The sequence below is a fragment of the Eptatretus burgeri genome, unplaced genomic scaffold, assembly GCF_056783735.1.
Source record: "Eptatretus burgeri isolate ZD-2024b unplaced genomic scaffold, Ebu_testis_v1 Ebu_testis_scaffold_3173, whole genome shotgun sequence".
NCBI lineage: Eukaryota > Metazoa > Chordata > Myxini > Myxiniformes > Myxinidae > Eptatretus > Eptatretus burgeri.
In genome coordinates, this window is record NW_028225121.1 from 123,158 (window position 1) to 137,500 (window position 14,343).

Here is a 14,343-nt window from a genome sequence, read left to right on the forward strand (position 1 = left end):
CGCCGCGCGCCACACGGAACCCTCGACAACGGTGGAGGAAAGACGCCCGAGCGGGGGGTGGGGCGGGACGGCCCCGTACGGCACCCCGCACACACCGCCCCGGACGGCAGGAGCGAACGGCGCGGCCGAACGCACCGTCCACGCCGGCGGTAGAACCCGACGCCACGCCGCGTGGAGCCGGCGGACCGGGCGACGGGCCGGGAGCCCCGGGAAACGGAGGCTCGCCCGACCGCGAGCGCGTTCCCGTAGACCGCTTCGCACCCCGGCTCGACCGACCCAGCCCTCAGAGCCAATCCTTGTCCCGGAGTTACCGATCCGGCTTGCGAACTTCACTTTCCCACATTGTTCCATCGCACCAGAGGCTGTTCACCTTGGAGACCTGCTGCGGATATGGGTACGGCCCAGAGCGAGATTCAGTCATCGCACCCGGATTTTCAAGGGGCGGCGAGGGCCCGCCAGACGCCGCAGGAGCCACGACGCTCTGCAGGGCGCGGTCCCCTATCTCGGGTAAAACCCATTCCAGGGCGCCTGTCCCTTCACGAAGAAAATAAAATTCTTCCAGGCACCCCCCCCCGCCGCCGTCTCCAGGCGCGCTTTGCGTTACTGCAACGTTGGGCCGCCACGACGAGCACAAAGTGCAAGCACGCGAACCATCCCCCGACCTTTCTCCGCACTCTGGGTTCGGGGTTCTGAGCCCGATTCCCTTTCGCTCGCACCGGGGCGGATGGGAGCCCATCGCCCAACATCGTCCGCAAGGTCTTCGCCCGTCACTTCGGACTGACTCACCCATGTCCAAGCGCTGTTCACATAGAACCCTTCTCCATCTCGGCCTTCAAAGTCTCTCGTTTGAATATTTGCTCCTACCACCAAGATCTGCACCCAGGGCGGCTCCACCCGGGCCCACGCCCAAGGCTTCAGCGCCACCGCGGTGGTCCTCCTCCTACTCGTCGCGGCGTAGCGCACGGACCGTGCTCCGCATGACGGCGACGAGCGAAGGAACGGTACATCGCCTACGACGGCCGGGTATAGGCCCGACGCTCGAACGCCATACATTTTCAGGGCCAGTTGATTCGGCAGGTTCGTCGTTACACACTCCTGAGCGGATTCCAACTTCCATGGCCACCGCCCTGCTGTCTCGACCAACCAACACCTTTTGCCAGGGCTCCGATGAGCGTTCGCGTTCGGCGCCTGAACCCGGCGTTCAGTTCATCCCGCAGCGCCAGTTCTGCTTACCAAAAGTGGCCCACTGGGCAGCTCGCATTCTTCGCCCACGCGCCGCACGCGCTCAGCTCCGAAGCTGCGAGCCGGGCGTCTTACCCATTCAAACTTTAAGAATAGGTTGAAGCCGTTTCGGCCCCAATGCCTCTCGTCTGTCGCTTTTCCGGATAAAACTGTGCATCCAGCGAGAGCTCCAGCTATCCTGAAGGAAACTTCGGAGGGAACCAGCTACGACATCGTTCAATTGGTCTTTCGCCCCTCCACCTGGGTCGTAGAATCGATTTGCACATCAGAACCGCTGCGGCCCTCCACCAGGGTTTCCCCTGGCTTCGCCCTACCTGAGCGTAGCTCACCATCTTTCGGGTACCAACAAATACGCTGTGGCTCCGTCCGCCTCCGCCGCCTCGTGCCGGACGGAGAGCTCAGGCCGGCAGTGCGCCTCGCCCCTGCAACGGTGGCGAGGATCCCGCCCGACGGTATCGCACGCGAGCACGAGGGGTGCCCTCACCGCTTGCCGACGGTTCGGGCCGAAACGGCGCGAGACGAGATGAGAGGGTGCCCACGGAGAGAGGAAGCACGAGGCCATTTGACCCCAGGAGCACCAAGCTCACACCCGCACCCGCACTGCCCGACCCGGCCGCCGAGCGGATGGGGCGCCTTGACCCGACCGCGCGCGCACCGCACACTTTCATTGCGCCTCCGGGGTTTCGTTCGAGCCCTTCGACTCGCGCACGTGTTTCAAGACGGGTCGGGTGGGATTCCGACCCTCGCCGCAGACGCCGGGGACTGCACCAACGCGCGAAGAAGATGCGCGGCCGGGAAAACCGGACGGGGAGAGGACGGGCCCCAGAGGACCCGAGCCCCCCCGAAGGACCCCGACCGACGCACGAAGCCTTCGGCGCGCCGGCCACACGGACGCGGAAACAGCCCCTGCCGGAGGCGCGCAGCACCGCGGCGCCGCACCGCGGTCGACGATGCACTGAGAACAGTTTTTTATTTATTTATTTTTGTATACCTTGTCGAGGCGAGTGTGAGAGCTAACCACTGATCTCTACTACTGGATCGGTCACGTCCACAGCGATTGTATACGGAGGAGTGAAATCACCGGAAGTTCACTTTCCGCCATCTTGTCTCCCCCAAAACATCACTGCAGCGAATACGAAAACAGCAGACTGGCAGTTAGAAATCTCCAAATGCAAGCAATAAACTTTGCATGTAACTCATGCAAAATTTTATTCGTTGGTGTCATGAACTTGTGAAAATCACAGACCTCATGTGACCGTGAGAGAATGTCACTTTGCGTGGTTTAATCACCTTTCAAATCTGAGCGCTGAAAGGGAACGTTGACATTTCACATTTTTATGTGTTAAGTGTATTTTGTGATGTCATACACACGGTGATTAAACGCAGGTGGTGACCTTTCGCCTCATCATACCTGCACCACATCAACACAAGAAAATTCCGGACTTTTTTTCCAACTTCCAGAGGAGTGGGCATGGCTTGGGTTAGAAAAAAAAAAAAATCAAGCACACAATACCCCTTGACAAGACCCACCCCCATCAACACTGCAGACATGCACATAATCATCCATCAATGTTCAAACTTGCAAAAAGACCTGCAAACATCCCGCTACCCCTCTCTCTCTGTCGAGTGCAACCTGTGGCTGCTGGTTGCATCATTGGTTGGGATGCGGCTGTGCCGCTGTTGCAGTGTCCCCCTTTCCAGTACACTGGTACTCATTTTGCCGACCTCGGAAGGATGACAGGCTGAGTCAACCTCCTGGTGTATATTAATTCAGCGGCAAACGGGGCTTGAACTCAGGACCCTAGGATCCCAAGCCGCCACCCGAACCACGAAGCCAACACCAGGCATTTTCCTCTACCCCTCAATCTCCATAACTTCCAGGTTCCTATCCAATTCCAATTTAAACCCATCTACTGTTTCTGTCACCAATTCCTTTCCAGGGAGACCGTTCCATGCATTTACGACTCTTTGAGTGAAAGTCCCCTACCTCACTACCTTCTTAACTCAACTCTTCTTTACTCTCAATCAATGCCCCTGGTGCGATCACTGTGTCTACTCTGCTGAATAATTATTCTGCACTTATTTTGTCGATGCCCTTCAATACCTTAAACATCTCAATCATATCGCCTCGTAACTTCTTTCTTTCTATTGCATAAAGCCCTGTCTCCTTCAACTGCTCCTCAGCTGAGTCGAGTGAAGCCCGGAATCAATCTGTTCACCCTGCGTTGAACCCTTTGACATGGCAGCGATGTCCTTCCTGAGTTGTGGTGACCAAAACTGCACACAATATTCTAGATTGGCCCTCACTAAATTCCTGGGCTATGTTAACAACTCTTTTGATATATAATTGATCCCCCTCCAAATACAACTGAAAACTAGTATAGATTTGCTTCACATTTTGCTGCCTGACACTGTGCTGCCTGCTTACCTCTCATATCTCTTCCCACCCCGAGATCCTTATCCCATGTGACACACTCCAACATTACCCCTTGTATCCTGTAATCTCAATTTATGTTGTTCTTCGGAAGAACTTCTTCCCCATCCCCAACACCTTACACTTGCTCAGGTTAAATTACATTCTCCAATCTTTTGCCCAATCTATGAGAGTATCAATACTTTCCTGAATCTGATCACCACCCCCTCTGATATCCACCTTCCCTCCAAGCTTTGTGTCATCTGCCAATTTGGAAAACCTCTTCACCCCTATCTCCAAATCATTGATGTAAATAATTAATAGTGTTACGACTGTGGAAATTGGCAGAACACCATATAGGTTCTTAGTTAGTTATGCCGATAAGTTCGTGTTCAGTTAGGTTCCCCCACTGTTGTTTAATGGGTTTTATTCGTGTCACAGGGCTGTGATTCTTTGAGATAGTGTTTTTCTTTTCGTATCGTTATTTTGGACCAACCACATTTCAACCTCAAACAACAACGCCAACCACGCCACCATCACCACAGCCAAATCACCACAACCAACGTCGCTCTCGACCACCGCTTCGCGGCGGTCTCCACACGCCAAACCACGGCCCTCTCCGTTAAATGTAAACCGTCTTGACGAAGCAAAGGAAAGAACCAGAGGAGTTCCGATGGCGCACGGATTATCCTGCCTGATTCTCCCTGGACCTGCACCAATTCTGATTCTCTCGGCTCCCGCGAGGCGTGCGGGGAGGGGGGCGAGAGGGCACGCCCCTTTTCTGGAAGGTTCCCGCAGGTTCTGGAAGGAGGGCGAGGCGAGAGCGGAGGGGCGTGGCGTGAGCAATATAAGGGTGTGCAGAACGCCAGGTCTGGCAGCTCGTGTGTTTTTCTCGTCGGCTTGGAGTTATGAGTTCGTGAGCTCATGAGCTTGTGGGTGTTTTTCAAGAGCTCGTGGTTTTTTTTTTTTTCTTCGTGGTGGCAGCTCGTGAGCTCGTGTGGTTTTTTCGTGGTGGCTGCTCGACTTCTTTGTGGCACCAGGAACATGGACGGGAGGCGCCGCTTTGCCAGCTCTGGCGTGCAAGCCTGCGCATCCGTTTGGAGAGCAGTGGAGAGAGCTCGCCGGCTCTGTGAAAGGCCGAGCTCAGCCGTGGCTGTTCTTGCTGCCGTGGGGGGGGACGGACGCCACTACTCGCCCACAATCACACCGAGAGGGTGCAGGTAACCTGCAACGGTCTCGTGGGATTCGTTCAGTCTGCCAAGTCCCACGCCATAAAGGCCCACGGGCCCCGTCTGACCCCCCTGTCTCTGGGGGTGGTCTTTTTATTGGGGTTTTGCTTTCGAATGAATGTTGGTGGCGCCGTGTCTTGTGAAGTAAAACTGTTTAGTGGCTGTACATAAATTGCTTATAGTCGGTTGTCATGCTTTCGCTTTATTTGCTTCCATACCTGCATGATTGACTGTATATGTGTATTGAAATAAATGTGTTTGTGTGAATGTAACCCGTTCGTCGCGTCCTCCTTTCTCCCCATTGAAATGCCATCTTGCATTGCGGAATAATAGTTGGGGTTGTTAAATACCCGTTAAATAGAATCGGATCCGGTGAGGTCGGGCGATAATACCCGCTCGGTTATCACTGCAGACTGGAAAGGACCGCTTGGGTGGTTCGTGTCCAAGCCGACCTGCGCCGAAGTACAGTCTCCCGGTAGGCTACTTAGGTATATCGATATTCAGCGATTGACCCTATTCTGCGCGGGTAGAAAATTGGCTAGGCCGTGGTGGGGTTGAAGACCCACCCGTGACAGGGTTCCGGCGTTGTTCCGGAAGGTCACGACTGAATTGTCCGTCCGGTGGGCGAGCGGCTACTTTAAGTGGTTAGCGGCCGTTCGCACGCTGGTTGACGCGAATTTGAAACAATAGTAATGGTCCGAGTCCCGATCCCTGAGTACATATAAAGTTGACAACATTAAGAGAAGAAAGAGGGGTGGGATGGAAGGGATCCATGGTGTAAGGGAGGGAAGTGACTGACGGGGCGAGTCTGATGGGGGGGGGGGGGTTCCTTCCCACACTCCTCCAAATGGTAGGGGAATGTTTATTTAACTTGAAGTTTGTACATTCTAAAACATTCTTGTGTGCAAAATGAAAGCAGTCTAATCGTCTTCATTTATTGATGTGATTTTTCAGTTTTTAACACGTAACTCCTGAATATGTTTTGAACTTTACATTGTATAACACACAAGGAGTGTTGAGATGGGGGTACCCCACGCTGCCCGTGAGAAAAGTACACAGCCACATGATATTATTTACGAGGATATTATATTTATAAGGTTTCAGGATGTGTTGGACATTGAAAGGCTATGTATGAAGTTATTGGCCTCGTCATGGTTAACTTTTGCCTGTGAACTTTGGTCACAAAAGGGTCTTCAAGCCAACATCTCGCAGCTGACAACCTTGCTCCGAAAACATGAAGAAACGTAGAATAACAAAAAAAAATGCCAAAAATAACAAAACATATTTTAAACAACATAAAAAAAAACATGACTAGTTTTGTTTTGTTATTCATGAAGTGACCTGGAGCCTAATGTAACTTGGATGTTTGGCCTATGTTTGTTTTCCGATCCAACCCTGTGTCGGGCCTCATGAAATGCATTGATCGCCTCCTTGCAATTGCCAAGGAGCTCCAAGGGAATTTTCCGGAATTCGATTGAGTAATAGAAACAGGAATTTACTTCAAAATCTATTAAAATATTAGACAGAAGTTGAAATATCTTTGAAGAAATATATTTTGCAAAATCGACTGGGCCCGGTTCAACGTTACTTGTTACTGCAGTTCGCCTCTTTTGGGAGAGACAAGATGGCGGAAAGTGTACTTCCGGTAGCTGAACGCACGAGCCGTCGTGACCAATCCAGTTGGAGAGATCAGTGATTGCTCGTCGTCCAGGTGAGCGGCTTGACCCGTGGAACTATTTAAATTTCGTCTAACGGTCTTTCACAAAAGATTAACTTTCCCATTAAGTCACGACATCTGGGCAATGAATTGTATCAAAAAAAGAAATAATAATCGTTGTGTGTGGCACTCCTTTTACTCATTTATACACCGCTTAAAATGTAAATCTCGAAAATATACTTAATATCAAATGGAAAATTATTAATACGTCACATTTCCAGAAATATGAGGAAGGCGATTTTAGCCCTAATTTTCAACACAATATATTGATTGTAGGCGGTTGGAAGTCGATTTTTGTTGTGTTGTTAATCAGACAGAAAATCACGTCACTGAACTGCAGAAAGACTGGAAAGATTATGAGATGCGAATTTGTCGCCACCAAGCGCCATCTTGGTACGCCCACTCGTCGCAGATATATTTTAACTCGTGTAATAAATTATCGGTGTGAAATGAATGCGAGGGAAAAACCTTCGGAGTGTCGGCTTTATTTCACTTGATTGAAGCCGATTCTACAGACACATAAAGGAATACATGTGCAGCGAGGAATACACGTGCAGTCGATCACCGCAAAATAAATCAGCAATTAGCCAGCATAAGCACGGAGTCCGGTATACTCTCAATTCTCACCATTCAACGAGCACCAAGTGAACCACCGCCGGAAATGACAATGCCCCAGGGACAATCCCACCGACCGCGCGGCATCTCGGTTTTATCTGTCTCGTGTGCGAGCCGCGCGTCACGTGATCACGCGTCACATCCTTCAATTCATCACACGGTGGATATTGAATGTTAATTTTATGTTGAAAATCAAGGTCGATGTGAACACTTTCTCACATAAATAAAACACAACGCGGGACGCAGTGAATCATTCACTGGACCGAGCAACATGGCGGCGTGAACACAGACAAGGGGATCAGCGATGGCGACACAAAGGTGTTTGTAACGTGAACATCCATAACCCTTCCAGTCTGAGATACAGTTCAAGGAACCACGAACACAGATCGCTGTGTTGAAAGTGAAGATTCCAATTTTTCAGAAAAGGTTTCTCAGCCACAAATGTACATTAAAACGGACCGACTTGGAATCGTTTCTGTTCAGAAAATAATTTTTGACGATGTGGACTCGTATTATTTCCTAATTTTAGATATAAATCCTGTTGCAAAGCTCAGGGTGCGATATGTGAGGAGAGGTCCAAACGATCTGCCACACTCTTCATCTTTGGTCGGGTCGGGTCGTGATAACACATTTTATTCCCCGCACAGATCACTCACAAAAATAATTATGTGTCGTGTTCGGAGGGGAGAGCAGGTTGGGGTTGAGGGTTTCTAAAATGGTCTCCAATGTCGGGTAACCATGGAAACGTGATTTGAAAACCATCGAATCAAACCGGAACCGTTTTCCCTGAAGAAACATTTCTCCCTTTTCCACACACGATCTGTTTTCACCTCGAAATTACGAGATTTCTTCGTCATCGGAGTAAAAAAAAAAGAGGAGTAAACCTCATCGGAATATATTACCATATAAAACAGGATTATTAAATGGGAAATGTGATCATGGAAACGGAGACATAATGAAATATAAACCACAAAGAGTGTGTACGGGCCGAGTGTTCCTCATTATCAATTAGTTAGTGAACGAACTTGAAATTCAACATCATTTTGGGATTGAAATTGAACTGAAAATGAACGGCTCCCTTGACCATGACGTCACAATAGGGTGACGTCACAGAGTGGTGGGAACTTTATGATCGTGTTTCCCACACGTTGTTTCTCGCACTTGAAGTATTTTTCAAGATGGAGAGAACGCGGCTCTTTCTTCTCTTGGTGTTGTCGTGCTTTTTCCTGTGCTGTGTCCGTTACCTGCCAGAACTTCCACAGGTGAGTGAATCGGGTGGGAACATTTACGTGGACGTTTTAAAGTATTTAAATGTAGTTTGTCCACGGATGTTTGATGCTCTGTGAGGGTTCGATTCCGTCCAGAGTGAACAAGTAAATTAAATTAATTATTCAGTGAAAACGACTCCGATTTGTCCGTGTCCGTGTCTCTCAAACAGAAGTTGCTGGAATATCCTGAGGATTCTCCAGGGACAAACTGGACATTCAGGGATATCCTGAGGGACAAACTCAGGAATGTTCTTCCCTTTCAGGTAAGATGGACGATCAAGTGTAATACTCCAGGAGTATTTGGTGTGTTGTTGGTTATTAACTCAAATACGGGTTTCAGAATGTGGAACGGAGCCCTCTCAGGTCTTCAAGAAGGTGTGTGTCTGTGTGTGTGTGTGCGTGAGTGTGCGTGTGTGTGTGTGTGTGTGTGTGTGTGTGTGTGTGTGTGTGTGTGTGTGTGCGTGTGTGTGTGTGTGTGTGTGTGTGTGTGTGTGTGTGTGTGTGTGTGTGCGTGTATGTGTGTGTGCGTGTATGTGTGTGTGCGTGTGTGTGTGTGTGTGTGTGTGTGTGTGTGTGTGTGTGTGTGTGTGTGTGTGTGTGTGTGTGTGTTCCATCGCTCCATGTGACCCCACTTACCAAACAAGATGTCTCCCCCTATTAGAACCCATGTTTACAGGGAAATGTAAGTGTGTTCGTGTTCCTCTGGTAAGAAAATAGGAAAACCATGTGTTAACCAAGGCGACACATTCTCTCACTTAATCAACTTGTAATTTCCATTCGTATTTACGTTTTTCAACACGGGAAGACGAGTTTACGTGAGAAATCATTGTGGATTTACTCGGACTTTGAATGGATCAGTGATCCAGGAGAAATCATTGCAGATTTACACTGGTCCCCTCACTTCCCCCTTTGATCTCTGCTATCTTTATAATTTCAGTGAAATAAGTAATTTTTGATTGTTGTTGTTGTTGTTGTTGTTGTTGTGTCTCTCACACAGAGTCCCGTCCTTGAGAAGCAACAAGGATTTTCATATTATTTCTGGGAAAGGATTGCCAACATGCTTCCCACATCTTTCCTGAAGGTATGATCACATGTTTCATTCCAGAAACAACAACAAACATTTTACCACCATGTTCTCTTGCTGTGTTTTTTCGACTCCCGTTGGACTTGGTCCAAAACGGGGGCTTACGGGTTGGGTCTCATCTTTGCGTGTGTCCGTCTTTCCATCCGCCACCATATCTCAGACATGTTTGGCCTGATTTTGTTCAAACATGGCACAAACACAATCTGTTCAGGATGGTTTTCACGTGCTCCTAACTTTATGTTGTGGTGTCATGAAAGATGGCCGACCAGTAAACTCGCGGCCATTTTAGTTGGAAAACCCCCCTGTGTTGAACACGTCCTCAACCGTTTCTCAGACGGACATTCACGGTGATCAGTTTTTGCACCTTTTTTTGGTCATCTCTTCGAGCATGACCTCATAATATGGGTGGACATGTCCTTCGATCCGTCCGTCCGTCTGTCCATTGCGAAAATTACGATTTTCAAATTCTATCTCCTCCACGATTTCTCAAGCGATCTTGAATTTGATTGTTGCAAATGAATCTATGGGACAATATCTAAATTGCCTCGGACCGGATTTTCGATATTCACTTTCATTTTCGTGTCACGTGAATTCAAAGTTGGCAAAAAATGCGAAAATGACGATTTTCAAAATCTATCATATTCCTAGGTTTCTCAAGAAATCTTGAATTTGATTGTGGCATTTGAATGTATGGGACAATATCTAAATTTGGTCGGGCCGGATTTTCGATATTCACTTTCGTTTTCGCGTCACGTGACTTCAAAGTTTGCAAAAACTGCCCTACCTTCAGGAGGCGATATATTTTCTCGCAGAGATGACCGTCATTCCCACACGGGGTAATTTTTATGATGCAGTGATTTGTTCACTTCTGATGGTGTTTAAAATTTGCTTTCCTTCTCATATCAGTAAAGTGAGGATTTTTTTCACTTTGAAGGTGTTTTAAGTCTGTTTCCCTTCCATTCAGCAGCATTAAATCGTAATCCTTTTTTTCTCTTCCAATTGAATTGTCGAATAAACACAGGGGAGACAAATCCGTTGCCGAACCTGGATACTGATTTTTAAAGGAATCAAAGTCATGTCATGGTCGACCACCATGTTATATTCGAGGTCAATCGGAAAAGGAGTTGTGGAGTTACCAAGGGGAAACCAAAATATTCATTGATGGACGGATGGACAGACGCACATAAGTGAAGGTGGATTTACACATCAATCTCATCAATGGTCTGTTTGAATGCACGCAATAAAACTCAACATAACCCGATGTATATCGGATGACCCAACTTGTAAAGATATATTTTCGTGTGGTACTCTATTCTCGGCCGTCACAGACAATTCATGAAATACAATTTGATTGATACATGATTTTCTTCTTTTTATGTCTTTGTCATACAGAAGCGTCAAAGTTTTTCTGAAAAACTCTTCCAAAGATTTCTCAACGTCCTCCCCTTCTCCAAGGTAGGTTGTTGAGGCTTACACTCGGTACATTTTTTGAAAATATAGAGGTAAAAGTTTTGTGCATCATATATATTGTGTTGAACATCGCCTCTGGATAACTCCTCGAAGATGGCTTGTCTTCAAGAGACCACAGTCACCATTTTCAACTCTCAACTCTGGCTGGATCTTCGTGCCCAAAGTCGATTTACCTCGTCGGTGAGGTTAAGCGAGGAAAAATTTGAACCATGCCAGAGGTTACCGAACAGGCCTCAGTCAGTCAGCCGAGCAAAACCAATGTCACGTAACTGCATCTGAGATTGAACATGGATAACGAATTCAAGCTCGCCAAAAGCCTCAACAGTCTTTGACCACCATCAGAATGGACAGAATAATTCAGGACAGTTTCTGAGGAAATTGCTGTTCGTATCAGCAATGAAAATGCAATTATTTGCAGTGGCAAACAAACGAGTATTAACAGTGAAGGAGAACAATGAAATGACAGATGCACACAATTAACACAACATGTATAAATTGCCAAATTATCCATGTTTGAAGTAGTTTTTGAGGCAACCCTGAGGAGGATCAGCTCATTCGCCTCCGGGTTTGATGGACTTTTGTTACATGCATTCATTAAGTGGTTTTTAAATGGTTGCAGTGGCTTTGGGAATAATTTGTTCAGATGTGAGGAAAATATGCGCAGATGGTTGTGAAAAATAATGTCGAATGAGAATAATGATGTGTGGGATGTATATCTGCACAATCTCAACTGACATTGATCATCACGAAATGAAGGAGGTTAAACTAATATAACTATCAAATAACTGATTTAACATGATGAGGATCTCTTTGGGACTCCTCAAAACCACAACACTACTCCCACTTCTCTCCCCAGCCTCTCCGAGTCTGCATTCTTCCATTGTGTGAGCGTGTGTTTCATGGCTCCATGTGATCCCACTGACCACACAAGATAGCTCTCCCTATTGGCCTACTAGAACCCATGTTTACAGGAAAATACAAGTGTGTTTGTGTTCCGATGCTAATAAAATACAAAAACCATGTGTTAACCAAGGCAGGAAATTGTCTCAAACAACTTGTACTTTCCATTCGTATTTATGTTTTTCAACACAGAAAGACGAATGTACGTGAGAAATCATTGTGGGTTTACTCGGTCTTTGAATGGACCGGTGATCCAGGAGGAATCATTACAGATTTACACTGGTCCCCTCACTTCCCCCTCTGACCTCTGTAATCTTGATCATTTCAGTGAAATCAGTAATTTTTGATTGTTGGTGTTGTTGTTTCTTTCACACTGAATCCCATCCTTGAGAAGGAACAAGGATTTTTATTGTCTTTGTGAGGAGGGGTTGTCAACATGTTTCCCATGGCTTTCCTGAAGGTATTATCATATGCTTCATTCCAGAAACAACAACAAACTTTTTATGACAATCTTCTCTTCTTTTCTTTTTTGCCCCCATTGGAAATGGGGGCTTGTGGATTGGGTCTCATTCTTTCTGTGCATCTGTCCGTCCATCCGCAGCCATATGTCGGACATGTATGGACCAATTTTGTTCAAACTTGACACACGCACAGAATGTACATGATGACGTACACGTGCACCTCACTTTGTGTTGTGATGTGATGAAAAATGGCCGACCGGTAAACTCGTGGCCGTTTTAGTTGGAAAACCCCCAGTGTTGAACACGTCCTCAACCGTTTCTCAGACGTACATTCACCTACATTGTTCTACTTTTTTGTCATACCAGAACCGTGAAGCATCTTTCATGAAAATGAAAAATATAAATTCTGATGAGACGACTCGATTCAATTTCACCCCAACCACCTTTACAAATAATTTACAAAAACTGATCAGACAGCATTTTCAACTGAATGATCATTTTCAATTGTCTGCAGTTATATATTTTATTTTACACATCAATAAGTATTATTAAATGTTCGACTGTTTGTGTAATTCAGGATGTCTCCTCCAAAATATATGAACATGGAATACCATCTGTGTGAAATTTGCATTCCCAATCAAAAACAAAATACATGTCACATGACCAACTATCTTGGACTATATAACCACGTGACCCACATCATTAATATTCATGACCGAATAACCCAATCGTACGCAGACTTCTTTGTCACATGACTCCACAAGTCGGTTGTACAAACTCATAAATCTTGTGAATATGGACCCGCCCTTCAACTCCAGACAGCAAAATTATGAAAACCACGGGAGCTGTCACATTTTATGTGTTTTTTACTCCTTGTTTTCAGTGCATTGCTTCACTCCTGAAAACGCACACCAGATATATATATACGAACATACCACTCACGAAAGCAGATACCCAAACATGTTCACACTTCATGATGGCGATGAGATAGGCCCACATCCTCAGCTTCAATGTGAGAGATTCCATTAATCTTGAAGGCCTTTGTTTTCATGGCATTAACTGAGCAAGATGTGAGGCAAGGGAGCCAGTCTGTAAGTGAGAGTTGTGTTCCAGAAAGCTGCTTTTGAAAGTCTTGAAGGAAGAATGGAGTTAAGCTGCTCGAGGAAGGACTATGTATGATGAAGAGTACTCGTCGGTGACTGACTTTCCAGGCCAACTTTGATATGTGGTTTGTCCAAGAAAGATCATGGCTGATAATGAGATGCAGGAGTTTGTTGGACTGATCTTTGTGTGGAGGATTGTGAAGAAAGTAGACAGGAGGGTTTGCCATCTCGTCCTTTCAGAGAGAGAAACTGATATTATGAGATTTGTCAGGCTTGAAAGATGTATTCGAAGTATTTCACTAGCTTGTGATTTTGTCAAAGTCTGGAGAGAGGGAAGAGGCTGCAGCCTTCCAGTCTGAAGGAGAAGTGATGTCACGGTGGAGAGTGGAGTCATCAGCAATTCGATAAAGTGGATTTTCCAAAGGGTCAGAGAGATCATTTATGAAGTTCAGGAAGAACACTGGGCCCAGATCACTGCGTTGTAGAACTCCAGCCTTGACAGGAAGAGGAGATGAAAGGATTCTGCTGAGTGCTACACGTTGGTTATAAGAATGGCAGAAGTACCATAATGAAGCCACGTGTGGAGTTGACCTTGGATGCCTGAAGGAAAGAGTTTGAAGAGTGAGACTGTATTCCAGACTGTATCAAAATCACGTAATATGTCCAGAGAACTGACCATGATCTCATGTCTGACATTGAGAGCCTCCATTCATTGTTGGGTGAGTAGAAGTACCATGTCCAAGGTGTATTGACCTGGTCTGAATCCAAATTGGTGAAATGAGATGAAGTTGTTTGAGAAATGTCAGAATTTCTGATCAACTGCCATGATTGATTCCAAGAT

The 14,343-nt window shown here is 46.8% G+C and overlaps 1 pseudogene; it reads right to left on the reverse strand.

The window, feature by feature from the left end:
• Positions 1–353: 353 nt before the first annotated feature.
• On the reverse strand, positions 354–1,621 carry LOC147006453 (28S ribosomal RNA; annotated as a pseudogene).
• Positions 1,622–14,343: the final 12,722 nt, after the last annotated feature.